At 42.8% G+C, this 14,755-nt stretch overlaps 1 protein-coding gene across 8 annotated transcripts in view; it reads right to left on the reverse strand.

The window, feature by feature from the left end:
* The window catches only part of MAPT (microtubule associated protein tau), a 1,213,302-nt gene that overhangs the window by 779,759 nt on the left and 418,788 nt on the right, over nucleotides 1-14,755 (reverse strand). The window lies entirely within an intron of this gene.

The following is a 14,755-nucleotide window of genomic DNA, read 5'->3' on the forward strand; positions in this document are numbered from 1 at the left end:
ACATAGGGAAAAAGGCATTGGAAAAATAGGAACATTTGTAGAAAATTTGAGTATGTTGTCAGGATAGCATTAGCGGACCTTTTCCGTTTCCATTCCGCGGCAACATTTACATTTGCCGAGGACTGTTGTCCCATTAATGGAAAAGTACCCATTATTCAAACAGCCATCAGGGATGGGACATGCAGTGGGCTGCATCAAGGGTAATTTCCTCTCAAGCAGGTATCCATCAGGTACTCACATCACTCTGTGTGCCCCCAAATGTATGTTTCCCTCCTCATCCCATTCCAGGGGAACTGAGCAGGCTACATCCTTTGACAACCCCCTCTCTCTGCTTGGCTCTTCCAGTGCTGCAGCCCTAATCAATCCTCAGTCACCAGTCAGGGCTCCATCCCTCTGTGCCATGGAGTCAATCTAAATATATTAATGTAATATTTTTTAGTCGTTGTCAAGGTAAAAGACCGCAATGAACAAAGGAGATTTTTCCACTAATATCCAACAGGAAGGAGGGGTGAGCAAAGCTGGTGGCGGTGGTAGTAAATTTACAGAGAATATGATACTATGACCTGAATCATAAACTATAAATTATGTAAAATGAAAAGTCAATGTCTGAAATGTATGAAAACAGAACTTGTATCACTGTTTGTACTATGCACTGCAGATAAGCCATTTCCTCATCTCAGAGCACTGGATACCTCCAAGATGGAGAACGGGTTGTGTCTAAACTGATCAGCCTGTGTACAAACTTAACATATGAAATGGTGTTGTTTAAGCAGTACCACTCCCTGCACTGTAGTATACCTTACTGAGTCTAAGGTCACACGTATAATGCAATGCCTGTTGCCTAGGGTTCTCCCCATTGTTTAATGCTTAATGTCCAAAGGTAGCCACCTCCTTAATGTCCAGTGGACCCCTCAACCACCTTCCTTCACATAGCACTACTGCTGCTAAAATTAATTTCTCATATAAGCCAAATGTACAAGAGGCAAATCAAAGTTATTCAAAGATATGCTGCTTATGTAGCTATTTACTATGCAGTCAGTATGCCACCAGATCAGCTTAATGCCATAAAAAGCATACAGGGTGACTGCTGAAATAAAGATAACCATGTGAGCAGGCGAGGCAGTTCCCCCACCCCCCTCCCTGCACTATTTAGTGCCAGTGAATGAAATGAATAAATGGTGCATTGTAGAAAGCCCGAGCTACACAAGCCACACTGGCTAGGCATTAACCATAATTTTATGGCACACAGCTTACTTTGGCACCATGGATCAACTTTACCTTAGAATCAGAATTGGTATCTGCACAGTAAGTTGTAAACTAACACTCTTCAAGAGAAACCTTGACAAGTGGATGGGTAACAGAAACTACACCCCTGGGATCACTTCATTGGCTCTGCTTGACAGAGGATCAGTTAATTAATCAATGGGGCGGCGAAAGCCTCTGGCTAGGCTTATAAATGCCCTCAGGCAGATAGTCTAGTACCTACCTATGAACCTATGAAACTAAATACATTAGTACCCTACCATGCTATGCAAGATTAGATGACACAAATTGGTGTAGATCCCTTACTGTGATTTATACTATGTCACAAAGCTGGAGGACTACCTTTTACTGTCACCACACTAACAGGATGACATACTGCAAGTCAGAGTACGGCACAGTGCAAATCACAGCAAGGAATTTACATTGATTTGTGCCATATAATATATCTTTATGATTTCAACCCAATACTGGCAGACCTGCTAAAGCAGATTTGCCACTGCTACCTTAGATTTCAGCAACCAGGCTCAGTAGTCAGCGATAATCAGAGAAGAAGGATTTACCTGCCCTCTTAATAGTTATCACACTCATTGACCTTAGAGCCTCAATCAGCCTCCAAACCAGTGTAATCCTAGGGGATAGAAGCTACTACACTACATTTCTACCCACACTGAGTGCCTTCCTTTTCTAATTTGATGATGATAGCCCTCAGCTGTTCTCATACAGCCCTCATACTCACTTGGGATTAAGACCACTGAATTGTTTGTCTTTTCGGCTTTTCCCGGTGAGGGGCTGCCACAGTGGAACTCCGGTCCGCTAGTGATTGGCAGTCAATTTTTATGGTGCCGAGTTGCCAGCCTGACGCCCTATCTTCAGCGAAGGCACGTCCCTTCACGCATGTCTTTCGGAGGCCACTCATCCATGGGGAGGACATACAGACGCTACACAGAAGGCACTCCAGCCGAGAATCGAACAGAAGAACCTCTTGCTGTGAGGCAACAATGCTACCACTGTAGCACCGCGGCTTGTTATTAAGAAAACTGAATACAGTTGTAAAATTGCAGTTTGCAGGTTATTGTGTATCCTAGTGGTAGTGGATTATGCAACACGATACCCTGAGGCAATGGCTTTGTCCTCCATTGAGGCAGAGAAGGTGGCAAATGCTTTGTTAGAGATTTTCAGCAGGGTAGGTTTCCCAAAAGAAATACTGACTGACAGAGGTGCCAATTTCATGTCTGACTTGCTAGCTTGTCTGTGAAAGTCCTGTGGGGTGAAGCACATGAAGACCACCCCCTACCATCCCCAGACTAATCGTCTTGTTGAGAGGTTAAACTCTACAATCAAGTCCATGCTACAGGCATTTGCAGATCAGTTTAAGAGGAGTGGGACAAATATTTGCCCCATCTGTTGTTTGCTTACAGAGAGGTTCCCCAGAATTCCACAGGTTTTCACCCTTTGAGTTGCTGTATGGGTATAGGGTGAGGGGACCTCTAGATTTAATTTGAGATGAGTGGGAAGGTGAGTGCGAGTCTCACAAGGAGTCTGTTGTGGCATATGTCCTAAACCTCAGTACAAGGCTCAGGGAACTCATGGGCTTGGTCCAGGAGAACCTGGCAGAAGCCCAACAACAGAAAAAGGTGTGGTATGACAGAAATGCTCAAGCAAGAGAGTATGCTGTGGGGCAGCAGATAATGGTTCTCACTCCTGTCAGACACAACAAGGTGCAAGCAGCTTGGAAGAGACCCTGCAAGGTGGTAAGAAAGGTAAGTGATGGTAATTACATGGTGGAAGTGCTAGGCAGAAGGCAGAGACACAAACTGTATCATGTTAACATGATGAAACCTTACCATGATAGGGAGGCCCTTGTGCTGAGCATTTGCAGTGGAATGCAGGAGGAGTCTGAGGGAGATCTGGGGACTGATCTCCTCAGTGAGGCTCGGGCTGACACCTCAGTGGAGGGGGTAGCAATGTCCTAGCAGCTATCTCCTACCCAGGTTTGAGAAATCCGAGCAGTGTTGTAGGAATTTGGGGACATGTTCACTGGGAAACCAGGGTGCACCCACCTGGTGCAGCACCAGGTGGATACAGGACCCCAAAGGCCTATTAGGCAGGCCCCTTATAGAGTGCCTGAGAGAGTCAAACTCTGAGGGAGGAGGTACAGGAGATGTTGGAACTAGGGGTGATTCAAGAGCCCAACAGTCCCTGGGCCTCCCCAATGATGCTGGTGCCAAAGAAGGATGGCAGCACCAGGTTCTGTGTGGACTACAGGAAATTAAATAGTCACACAGACTCAGATGCTTAACCCATGCCTAGGACAGATGAGGCCCTAGAGCAGCTGGGCGGGTCTAAGTATCTTACAACCACTGATCTTACCAAGGGTTACTGGCAGGTGCCGTTGACCCCCAGTGCTAGAGAGAAGTCAGCCTTCGTGACTCCTTTTGGCTTGCATGAGTTCACAAAGATGCCCTTTGGGATGAAGAATGCCCCAATGACTTTCCAGAGCCTGGTAGATCATATCTGAGTAGGGGCAGGAGGGTTTGCCCTTGTTTACCTTGATGACATTGCCATCTACAGCCATTCTTGGCCAGAGCACCTTCAGCATGTCAGGGAGGTGCTGGGCAGACTACAGAGGGCAGGGCTGACCATCAAGCCGAGCAAATATCAGGTGAGTGTGGCAGAGGTCTCCTACCTAGGACTAGAGTGGGGAGTGGTAAGATAAGGCCAGAACCTGACAAAGTGGAAGCCATTCAGGCATGGCCTGCACCTGTTACTAAAAAGCAGGTGAGCGCATTCCTGGGGACAACAGAGTACTACAGAAAGTTTGTCCCCAGTTATAGTACCATAGCTGCTCCCCTCACAGACCTGACAAGGAAAAACATGCCAGATAAGGTAGTGTGGACCCCAGCATGAGAGCAGGCATTCCAGCGGCTTAAAGAAGCTTTGAGAAGACCCCCTGTGTTAGCCAGTCCAGATTACAGCAAAGAATTTGTTATGCAGGTGGATGCTTCGAACCATGTGGTGGTGGCCGTACTTAGCCAGATTTCTTCAGAGGGAGAAGAGCACCCAGTGGTTTATCTCACCCGTAGGCTCCAACTCAGGGAGGAATGTTATGCAGTGGTAGAAAAGGAATGTCTAACCATAGTGTGAGCACTGCTGACAGTTCAGCCTTATCTGTATGGAAGGAAATTCACTGTAATGACAGATCACAACCCCCTAACACGGTTACACAAAGCCAGCCAGCAAAATGCCAAGTTGTTAAGATGGAGCCTGGTGTTGCAAGCAGATGATATGTCAGTGCAGCACCGCAGTGGGAGTAGCAATGCCAGTGCAGATGGGCTCTCAAGACAGGGAATGTAAGGTATACTCAGACAGACCTGACCCTCTCAAGCAACGTTTCTCAAGGGTCACTTGAAAAAACTAGCTTGAGTTCTCCAGGGTGGAGAAATTGAAGGCTGCCAGCCTAGCCAGATAGAATTTTGCAGATAATTCCGTTATTTGTAAATATGAATGTAAACTACAGGCTTTTTGTCTTAACTGTAAAGAAATAGTGTTACATGTGGAACTGGAAAAAATGTGACAACAGTGCACTCTACTGACCAAAGTAAAGCATGTGGTGACCCTTTGATGTAAACAGTGGTGTTGATGAGTCTAGATGAAGACATTCTTTCTATTGTTTTAACCAAGAGTTAAATTGCTAGATTTAAACATGCAAATGTATTTTTATTTATCTGCTTCCTGACCAGCTGTAAGATAACAAAAGGAGATGTTAAGAATGTAAATGCAGTTTCTGTTAGCCTGGGAACCCAGGGAAGTGTGAATAATGATGTAATGTGCAGCCTGGGAACCCCAGGAAAGTGTGAAGAATGATGCAATGTGAATCAGAACTGCAATTTCAATTTAAAAAGAGAGAAAGTACAGTTGTGTACACTTACCATAAATGTAGATGTTCGAGTGTATTCACTGTTGCAGTCCTGGTTACCCTCCCTCCAGCCCCCTGACTTGTATTGTCTGTACCTCTCTTCTTGTTTACTGTATTTAAGCTTTCTGGTGTATTTGATTTTTGTTGGAGGTGTAACCTTGTATATAATTGATTCCCATTATGGGGGCACCTGACATCTGGGGCAAGAAAATCTGATGTAATGGCATCGGCTGCATGCTTTATACCCCTGACTACCTGACGTTATGGAAGAAGAGATAGCAACCAACGCAGGACCCAAGACTTTGATAATCAGGCCGTCTGAGAGATACCTGCAAGCAGATAACCCAAATATAATGACTGTAATGTACTATGTTCTTCGTGTTTCACTGATGCAGTCATTACATTTGGGTAGATTCCCAAAGCTAAGAAAGGAAGGAGGCAATTAAAGAGCATTAGGACCAGCTATTAAGCCCTGCAAGACTGCAGTGCAAAACCAGCTCTGGATTTAGAAAAAATAGGCAAGTGGTAATGCTTGGTGAACAGGTATGAACAGAACTCCAGGTAGCAGCTTCTAGGATGTCCCTGGTAGGAACAACTCTGAGAAAGGCTGTTGAAGTAGATGCAGTCCTGGTGGAATGTGACCTTATCCCCTGTGGGGTAGGTTTTCCATGGTGCTTATAGCAGAAATTAATGCAATGGCCTATCCACTTAGAAACGGTTTGCTTTGAAATGGCCTCCCCCTCTGCCCCTGCAGCAAAGGCAACTAGCAGCTGTTCAGTTTTCCTGAGAGGCTTAGTCCTGTCCAAATAAAATCTAAGTTGTCTGTGCACGTCCAAAGAGTGCAGTATTCGTTCTCTTTTGTACTGTGGATTAGAAAAGAAGGGTAGCAAATGAATGAACTGATTAAGGGCCACACTGGATACCACTTTGGGCATAAAGGAAGGATTGGTCCTGAGGGACACCCTATCTGCATGGAAAATGATGAAGGGCTCCACTGCCACGGGGGCCTGTAATTCAGATACTCTTCTTGCTGAAGTGATGGCTAGAAGGAAGGCTGTTTTCCAAGAAAGGAATTTCAACTCTGCAGTTGCAGCTGGCTCAAAAGGAGGTAGAGTGAGCTTTTCCAATACAAAGTGAAGGTCCCAGGCTGGAGTAGGGGCTCTCCTGGGTGATCTCAAATTTTTGGCCCTCTCTGAGGAATTGCTTCAGCAGGGGGTGAGAGAAGAGGGGTGGCTCAGTATTATAATGTGCTGAAATGGCTGTGGCATGAATTTTAATAGAAGAGAAAGAAAAGCCCTTGTGAAGCATCTCTGTTAAGTAATGGGGAATATGCGGTAAACTGGGCACTGTTGTGCCCATCCCCTGAGTTTGGCTCCAGGAACAGTATCTTTTCCATTTTTCAGCATAGGATTTTCTAGTACTAGGCCTCCTTGCCTCCAGAATGACATCTAGCATTTGCTTACTGAGGGATGGCATTGGAGAGCTCAGGTAATTATCCAGGCTGCAAGGTTCAGGGTTTGAGGCTGCGGATACAGAATCTCGCCCTCCTGTTGGGACAGCAGGGAAGGGGTCTGAGGCAGGTGCCATGGTTCCAGCAGTGACATACTGTGCAAGAGAGGAGTACCAGTGTTGGCGTGGCCAGTCTGGTGCAATGAGTATTGTCCTTGGTTTGTCCTGTTTGATCTTTAGTAGAACTTTCGAGAGGAGAGGCAGAGGGGGAAAGGCATAAACTGAGAGGCTTTCCCAGGTGAAGGACAGGGCATCCACTTTCCAAGCTTGTCTGTGGGGAATCCTTGTGCAGACTTTGTCCAACTGGTAGTTCTGAGGGGAGGCAAACAGGTCTATCTCTGGACTCCCCCATTTGTTTCTCAAAATGTTGAATATCTTTGGTTCCAGTTTTCACTCGTGTGGGTCCATGAGATTTCTGCTTAGGTCATCTGCTAGTGAATTTAGCTTGCCTGGCAGGAATTGAGCTTGTAGGTGCACTTGGCAGCTCAAGGCTGTGTTCCACAGAATAAGAGAATTTAATGGATAAATCCAAAGGACAGCAAAAATATGCACAGACCAGTTTCGGCTGGTGTCACATACACAGCCTTCATCAGTGTAACACAAGCAAAATCAAAGCTGTCATATAAATACACTCCACACAGTTGTGATTGGTCAATCCTAAAGTTTGTCATTCAGTCCTGGTGGGAAAAGGCCACCTAGTTTGATAATCCACTTTTTTTCTTTTGAATTTAACACAGAGTGCCAACCAGTTTTATTAGATTTTTTGCCATGAATAATATCAATCACAGTAAAGAGAAAATTGGCAGATGGATGTGAAAGTTGATGTTTATATAGTGCATTGTGTAATCTACCTTTTTTAATGTTACTAGTGTGCTCAGAGATTCGGAGCCTAAGTGGCCTAGAGGTTTGGCCTATGTAGAAGGCCCCACATGTACATGTTGCTAAATAAATTAGCCAATCAGAACTACAATTTGCAAAGAACTTAATGTCATATACAATGGGGGAATTCCTACTTGTAGGAACTTAAAGAGGAACTTGTGAGAGTCAGGTACTCTGTAATACCTGTCAGGTTTCCTGGGAGCCAGAGGTAAAGTGTCTGGGGCCAGGCTAGATTCCAAGAAGGCATCATCTACAATGTCCAGTACAGGAGGGATAGCTAAAGGCCTGTGTTGAGGTAGGAGTAAGAATTCCCTAAGCCTCTTTTTGGAGTCAGAGTAATCCTGGCTTTCCCAGCGGAAATGCTCACTAAGAGTGTGCAAAGTTTCAGCAAAAGAGAAATCTTCTGGAGGGGAAGAAGAGGGTATGGAGTCCTCTGCATCAGAATCCTCATAGGTAGATAAGGGCAAATCCTAGTCATCAGAAGAAACAGAAATTTCAGAATCCTGATCAGAAGACTCAGAAGGAAAATCAGTTCTAGGTCTCTTACAGGGAGAAAGCTGGCTTCCCTAATTAGAGTAATAAGGTCTTCAGCCATTCTTATCATTTGTTTTTTAGGCATATGGGCCTGACCATGCGGTTTGGACATCGGTTTTCTAGGAGTGGATCGAGTTTTAGGCCTTGAAGAAGAAGAAGAAGAAGATGGCATTGGTTTGATATGCAAGTCAGTTGGCCTGAATACACCCTCAGAAGTTGGTGCCTGCACAGCAGCTCTGGACCCATCCAAGGTAGAGACATCTGCAGGTTCCATAGTCGATGAAGCATCTCGCGGCATAGCAGACTCCGAATGGGTCTCAGTAGAGGCGTGTGAATGTAGCGGGTATCAGGGGCTGTGAAAGACTCACTGAGTACCGGCGAACTGGTGACTAGCGGAAGTGTCATCGGCAGCTTTGGACCTATGCGGGCTGTCTCTGTCTTTATCTTTACGTTTTTTCAGAATGTTGGTAGTTGGATGGCTTACCAAAGCCATTTCTGGATAATTAAACCGAGTACCAAAATAGTTTGATGCGAAAATGAACTGACAACGAATAGTTCGAGGATTGAATAAGGCACAAAACCGACAGCAAAGGATGTCGTGGTCTGGGCATAAGTAAGGAATGCAGTACGAATTCAAATTTTTATGAGGTATTTGCTTTCCACAAGTAATACAATTGTTAACTTTTACTGAAATCAGTTTAGAGCAAGAAAAAGGATCCCCAATGGGGTACTTAACTTTTTTGAAGACTTCGGTTCTGAAACTCGAAAACGAAAACTTCAGGAGTCGGCAGACTGGCACTTGCGAACTGCTTCGGGCACCGCACGGCAAGAAAGACTGATGTAATGGCGTCGGCTGCATGCTTTATACCCCTGCCTACCTGACGTCATGGAAGAAGAGACAGCAACTGACACAGGACCCAAGACTTTGATAATCAGGCCAGCTGCAGGCTACCTGCAAACAGATAACCCAAATGTAATGACTGCAACAGTGAAACACGAATAACATCCAGAGATTATTAAGCATTTTTGTCTTGACCATCCAACTCATCAGCACTCTGCCTGTTTACTTATGTAAGTTATCTTAGACTTGTGTTTTCTTTTAGAAATAGCTAGAAACTAGAAAGATTAGACTAAGTGTTTTCTGTGATGTCAGAACTGTACTACTGAATTATTTTAAGTATTTTTCTGTGATCTCTGAACTCTTGACTAGCAATGTGTAGTAAGAAGTATTGTCTTGTGTTTTTATTATTTATTATTAAATATTTTAAAATCTTTCAACTGTGGCTGTTTTGTGCAGAGATAATTTAAGCTCTTTAAGAGTATTTGCATGCCTTTGGTAAAACTGTACAAAGCCACTCTAATAGCTTTAGCTGTGGGCTATACTACCAATTGAATAATAACATTGCACAGTAATAATTGGACACCCTTTTAAGGACCTTTGAGTAGCTGATAATTATTAGTGGGTGGTGGCAGAGTACTACCATATAGTATGGATAAAAAGGGGCAAAGCTGGAGAACCTGTGCCAGCCTTCCCCATAAGTGTCTGTGTGGTTGTAGAAACTCTTATCTCAAAGTGAATGTGTGTGTGTCAGCTACTTGGGCAGGGACATAAAGCACTGGTTGGACAGCGAGGTTGCTGGAGGTTTTAGCTTGCCCCCTAGGCTGAGATCTGGACCCTATAGTTGTGCCAATGGGGAGTCTTATTGGGGACCCGGAGAGCAAGGGAGCGACCAGCCTCGGACTGACTGTGATCTCTGTGTGCTCTTAAGGGAAATTGCACTTTACTGTGTTTGCTTATTATTCTTTCCTCCTATATGAGATGCCCCTCACTGGTGTTAGTGGTGAGGATTGAGGCTCCTTGATTGCTGGGTCAGGGCACGGGAGTTACAGGTATTACAAATGGATTATCTGAAAATGAGCTCAGGTTGCACTGTTGTTCCTATGGTGGAAGTAAGCAGGCAGTATTTGCTGAGCTGCTCTGGAGTGTCTTTCCATCAGCAGATTTTCCCCTGATTCTTCTAAGCCTTTACGGAAGCAGTTGGTACAAAACATCACAGTACTGATGTTGTATTGCCCCCTTCCCTTGTAAAATCTGTGGTTTTCATTAGTGAGGAATTAAGTAGGTCAACAGTGGCACACATTATTGTTCAGATTCAGAACATGCATACTTATGCAAAACTTGGTGCTCCATTAACTTTTTTTTAAGTGAATTAGATTATTATTTTAAAACGTGTTCTTGACATTGGGATATTATCTACACCATGCAGCTAGACGCCCTATAAAGAAAAACATATTTTCCCTATTAAACTAAAGACCTAAATAAATAGATACCCTGTCATAAACTAAAAAGCAGTTTGCTACAGTAAAATCAATAGGCGCGTCGGCGCTTCAGCAGTAACCTCAAATGCAGGATCGGCATTCATTTTTGAAGCCAGTACCATAGCGCTGTACCTTTGCACCATATGGTATTAAGTAATCCTACAAGAAAAAAAGACAAATGGTGGTGAAATACAATTAAATAATTATAAGTGATTGACTTCTTTTACTTTCAAGTATGTTTGGTGACAAGTGATTGAGAACTCTGCAGCTGATATCCGAAACAAGTTATCATTTGAAAAACTCCACTTATACCTTACTCGCACAGTTAATGAGACTTTAGGTGAATCTTTCTGACTAGGAGATTCATTTTTCCTTGGAGAAAAGAGGCAAAGTGACATATGGACATGGGTCTTTGTAATACTGTTCAGCCTACTCCTTTCAGATATGACTACAAAATAAGGTAGTAGTAATTGGGAAAATTTCTTGCAAGCAGTCCGGCAGAAATGTCTCAAATGTAAGTGGAATGCAATTTTCTGAAACAAGCCTGACTGTATTATTTTCTATGTCATACTTGGAATCTGACCCCCAGGACAGCTGGAGTGTTTGCAACAATTTTCCAAGGTTTGTCTTGGGAGATTTCTTAGGTATGTGGCATGATCCTTGCAGTGAATTACATACAGTGCCGATACTGATAAGTTATGAAAGATGCTATCTTTGTTACAGCACCGATACTGCAATTAATGCTGCATTTAAGTCTTTTTTCTTTTTAACATTTAAAGAAAAAAATATATGATTTTCACATACAGCCAGAGTTTTTGATACACACACACACACACACACACACACACACACACACACACACACACACACACACACACACACACACACACACACACACACACACACACACACACACACACACACACACACTAGTTACACAGAACTGGCTTGCTGTGCTCGCAAGAAGGTACAAGGTGCATAGCAAGACGATTTTCTCAAAAAATTAAAATACAACCATGTGGCAACTCCATGCTGAAAAGTAAGTTGAGAAGGTAACTGACAAAGTTCAGATACTTTTTCAACTTATTTTTTAACAACGGAGCTAAATATGAGCATAAAGTTATTTGCATTTGTGGAAGGCACTTAGGTGTAACAGCATAAAATTCATAGCGTCTCAGACAGCGCTCGGGTTTAAGCACAGAAGCGCTATGTGATGGTACTCGGTGTTAATGAGTTATGTCAATGACTACTCTGTCACTGTCACAACAGGGCAAGTCTTCTTGTGACAAAGCTTGCAAAGGTGGAGTGACAGCATGACTTGGGGTACTAGTATGAAGATGCAGCTACTGATTCTAGCCAACCCTGACCACATCTGCACAGTCGTGATTTCTTATATCACTGTATGACATTTCTACACATGGAGAAAGTGGGAACAAATGAGAGGCTACTGGAGTCTATATCAGGAGAGCAAAGCAACAAAAGAATGAACGCTCTTTCGTTGACACGTAAAACCCAAAGTCTGAAAACAACAAAGGTACGGAACAGTGATTTTTTTTCCCCCACGGAAAAAATCGTTGGGCCGTTCTCGGGACATTGCTGTTTTCTCCATTGTGGTGCGATCTCAGAGTTGGTATATTTAAGTAGGGGAGGTGTGTGTGGGGGGGGGGGGGCAAAGCTCCCCACTTTATTTTGTCTTTAGAATTTTTTGGGGGGAACAGAGATTTTTTTTTCCCTTGGGGAAAAAAAACACTGTTCCGTAACTTCGCTGTTTTCAGACTTCGGGTTCTATGTTTCGTTCTTCTAGTATAGACCCAGGCTACTGCATGGATGGTAGCCTGTGTCCCTATTAGGCTCTGAATACTTCTATATTTTACTGCTATCTAGTGCTCATAAATACAAGTAAGGATGCCTTTCAGCACAGAAAGCAACTGCACTACACATGCTTAAGCCATGTGAATGGATGTTCTAAAAAGGCCTGGAAGAAAGAGTTGTAGTCAGGGAAGGTAACACTGGAAAGTGTATACTGTAGTTCTGTTCTGGAACTACGACGAAAAGAACATACAAAAATGACTGCCTCCATCTTCAAATAGATAGGATCTTTAAGGAAAACTTATATTATGAAAAGCAGAGCACGTGTACATGCAAAGTTGGTTGCGGCCTTGTTTTTTTTCTTTTTTATCATCATTTGTGTTATTTAATTCTCCAGTAGTCTTACTCTTATTTATGTGAAGTTGTTGTTTCTTATTCCCTGGTCAATTGATGTTTCAGTGGTTGAAGCACTATTGGAAAAGTGAAGTGTTTTCCATGGAATGATGCTGGCTTCTGAAATCTTCAAACATAGTGCTGCAGATATGGGTACAGGGAGGTGTCCAAGTAAGAACTACAGAACTGGACTAGTATTGCTCTCTGTCAAACATCAGAAGCAACAAATCACTTTACATTGTTCTCTTAGCTCATTCTGTCATAACATTAACTAGTTTGTTTTTTCTTGATTTTGCCAGGTGCAGGGCAATGGCCTTTAAATGCCTCTTACATCAGTGTAGGAATGCACGTTTGTTTAAAGGGATGTCTGCTCGGTGAAGGTTTTTTTTTTTTTTGCTTACTTGCAATACTTTTTAAGATGCTTAGATTTGCAGATAACATTATAGCTGAATCGGGCTGGCTTTTTTTGATTCTTGAAATAACAGGTTGAGAGCAATATGGACCACTTGCATTTGAATGCCTTTGACTACAGTAAGGAAAATGTTATGTCCCACTACCCACATTCGATGTTGACCTAATTAAGATGTTTAGAAAATGGGGAAAGTAAATACAGTATTGTCTTCCCAAAACCCGTATTTTATATGTGTATAAATAAGTTCCTCAACTCTACATATTAAGTCTTATACAGTTTATTTTTTAACTGTTTGCTAGTTTAAAAGTTTCTGTGGGGGCATAAAACTTAGCACAGCAAGATGCTAAGTGAAACATAATAAGGGCTGTTTTCTAATTAGATATACATAGAGAGGTTAATAATCCAAAAGGAACACTCGGATGAGCCGTAGCCACTGTAACTCTCCAAAGTTTAATGAAATCCACTCCAACAGCCACAGTTAAAAACACACCATTAACGCTTCAAATCCAATATCTTTTCGTTTTTGAGTTCAATCCATTACATTTTCATAGGGTCATCTGATGAAGTCTGTGATACTATTCACAAAGATGTATTGGATTTGAAGCGTTAATCGTGTGTTTTTAACTGTGGCCATTGGAGTTGATTTCATTAAACTTTGGAGAGTTACCATGGCTATGGCTCATCCAAGTGTTCCTTTTGGATTATTAGTTGTGCCTTGAACACTTTTATCCTTCATTTTTTCGGTTTTGGTTATACACAGAGGTTGCCAAAAACATAACTACTATGGCCTGTGTCTCTTTAGTAAGCTAACAAGTCCACACTATCTGCTTTCCACATGCTTTTAAACCAGGATGAATATTCATGCGGATGAATAAAACATCAACATGTTTATTCACCATTTTAGAAAAACGTCACCTTGTGTGGGTGTTGGGTGGGGTTTGGGCGGGCCTTGCTACTATGCATCCGGGGGGCTACTGTTGTAAAACAAAGCAGGAGTTTTTCACAGATGGGACATCAGCTGGTATAGACTCTGCGTTTCTAAAGTATAGCCACAAAGTCCACTTACACTCTGCTGAGGAGGTCATAAGAAGGCTGGAACATGTGTCCAGAGCTAGTGTAATTTGGCTTTACTGGCCCAAATGTATCCACAAAGACTTAAAAAGAAATAAGTTAAAAATTATGGACATTCATAAACTCTACTGCTGAAACACTTGGTGTCCTTAAGGGGTCATTTGCATATATCCTAGGAGCCTTTATTACAGGAGGTCTAAGGTATCACACAGGAAAACTCTAGCTTGGCTGGGTTTTTCTTGTAGTTTTTACTAACTGGTTTGTCTGTGTGACCTTTTTACTCTTTATCCTCCTCTGTGTTGTCAAATCACAGACCCATTCACTCAGAATAGAAGTACTGAGAAATACTACCAAATCTAAGAATCCCCAGTAAACGTCAGTGGCTTTTTTTGCATTGACTCTTATACATGTGCTTCTTACATATGTTACACAATCTGTAAAAAAAGTTCTTAAAAAGGATAAAGAAATAATTGAGATAACTTCACCTTTTTAAAAAGCTGAATTTTGTGAGTTTTAGGTCTTGTCTTCTTTCTCTATATTATCCAGAGTGCTAACACTTCTTGGCTTGCAAAGCTCTGCTAATTAGTGAAGCTGCTCAGTGGTTATCACATTTATTCACCTTCAGACTATAACATGTTTAACAGCTTTAT

Source organism: Protopterus annectens, chromosome 13.part0 (assembly GCF_019279795.1).
Source record: "Protopterus annectens isolate FY-2018-M chromosome 13.part0, PAN1.0, whole genome shotgun sequence".
NCBI lineage: Eukaryota > Metazoa > Chordata > Ceratodontiformes > Protopteridae > Protopterus > Protopterus annectens.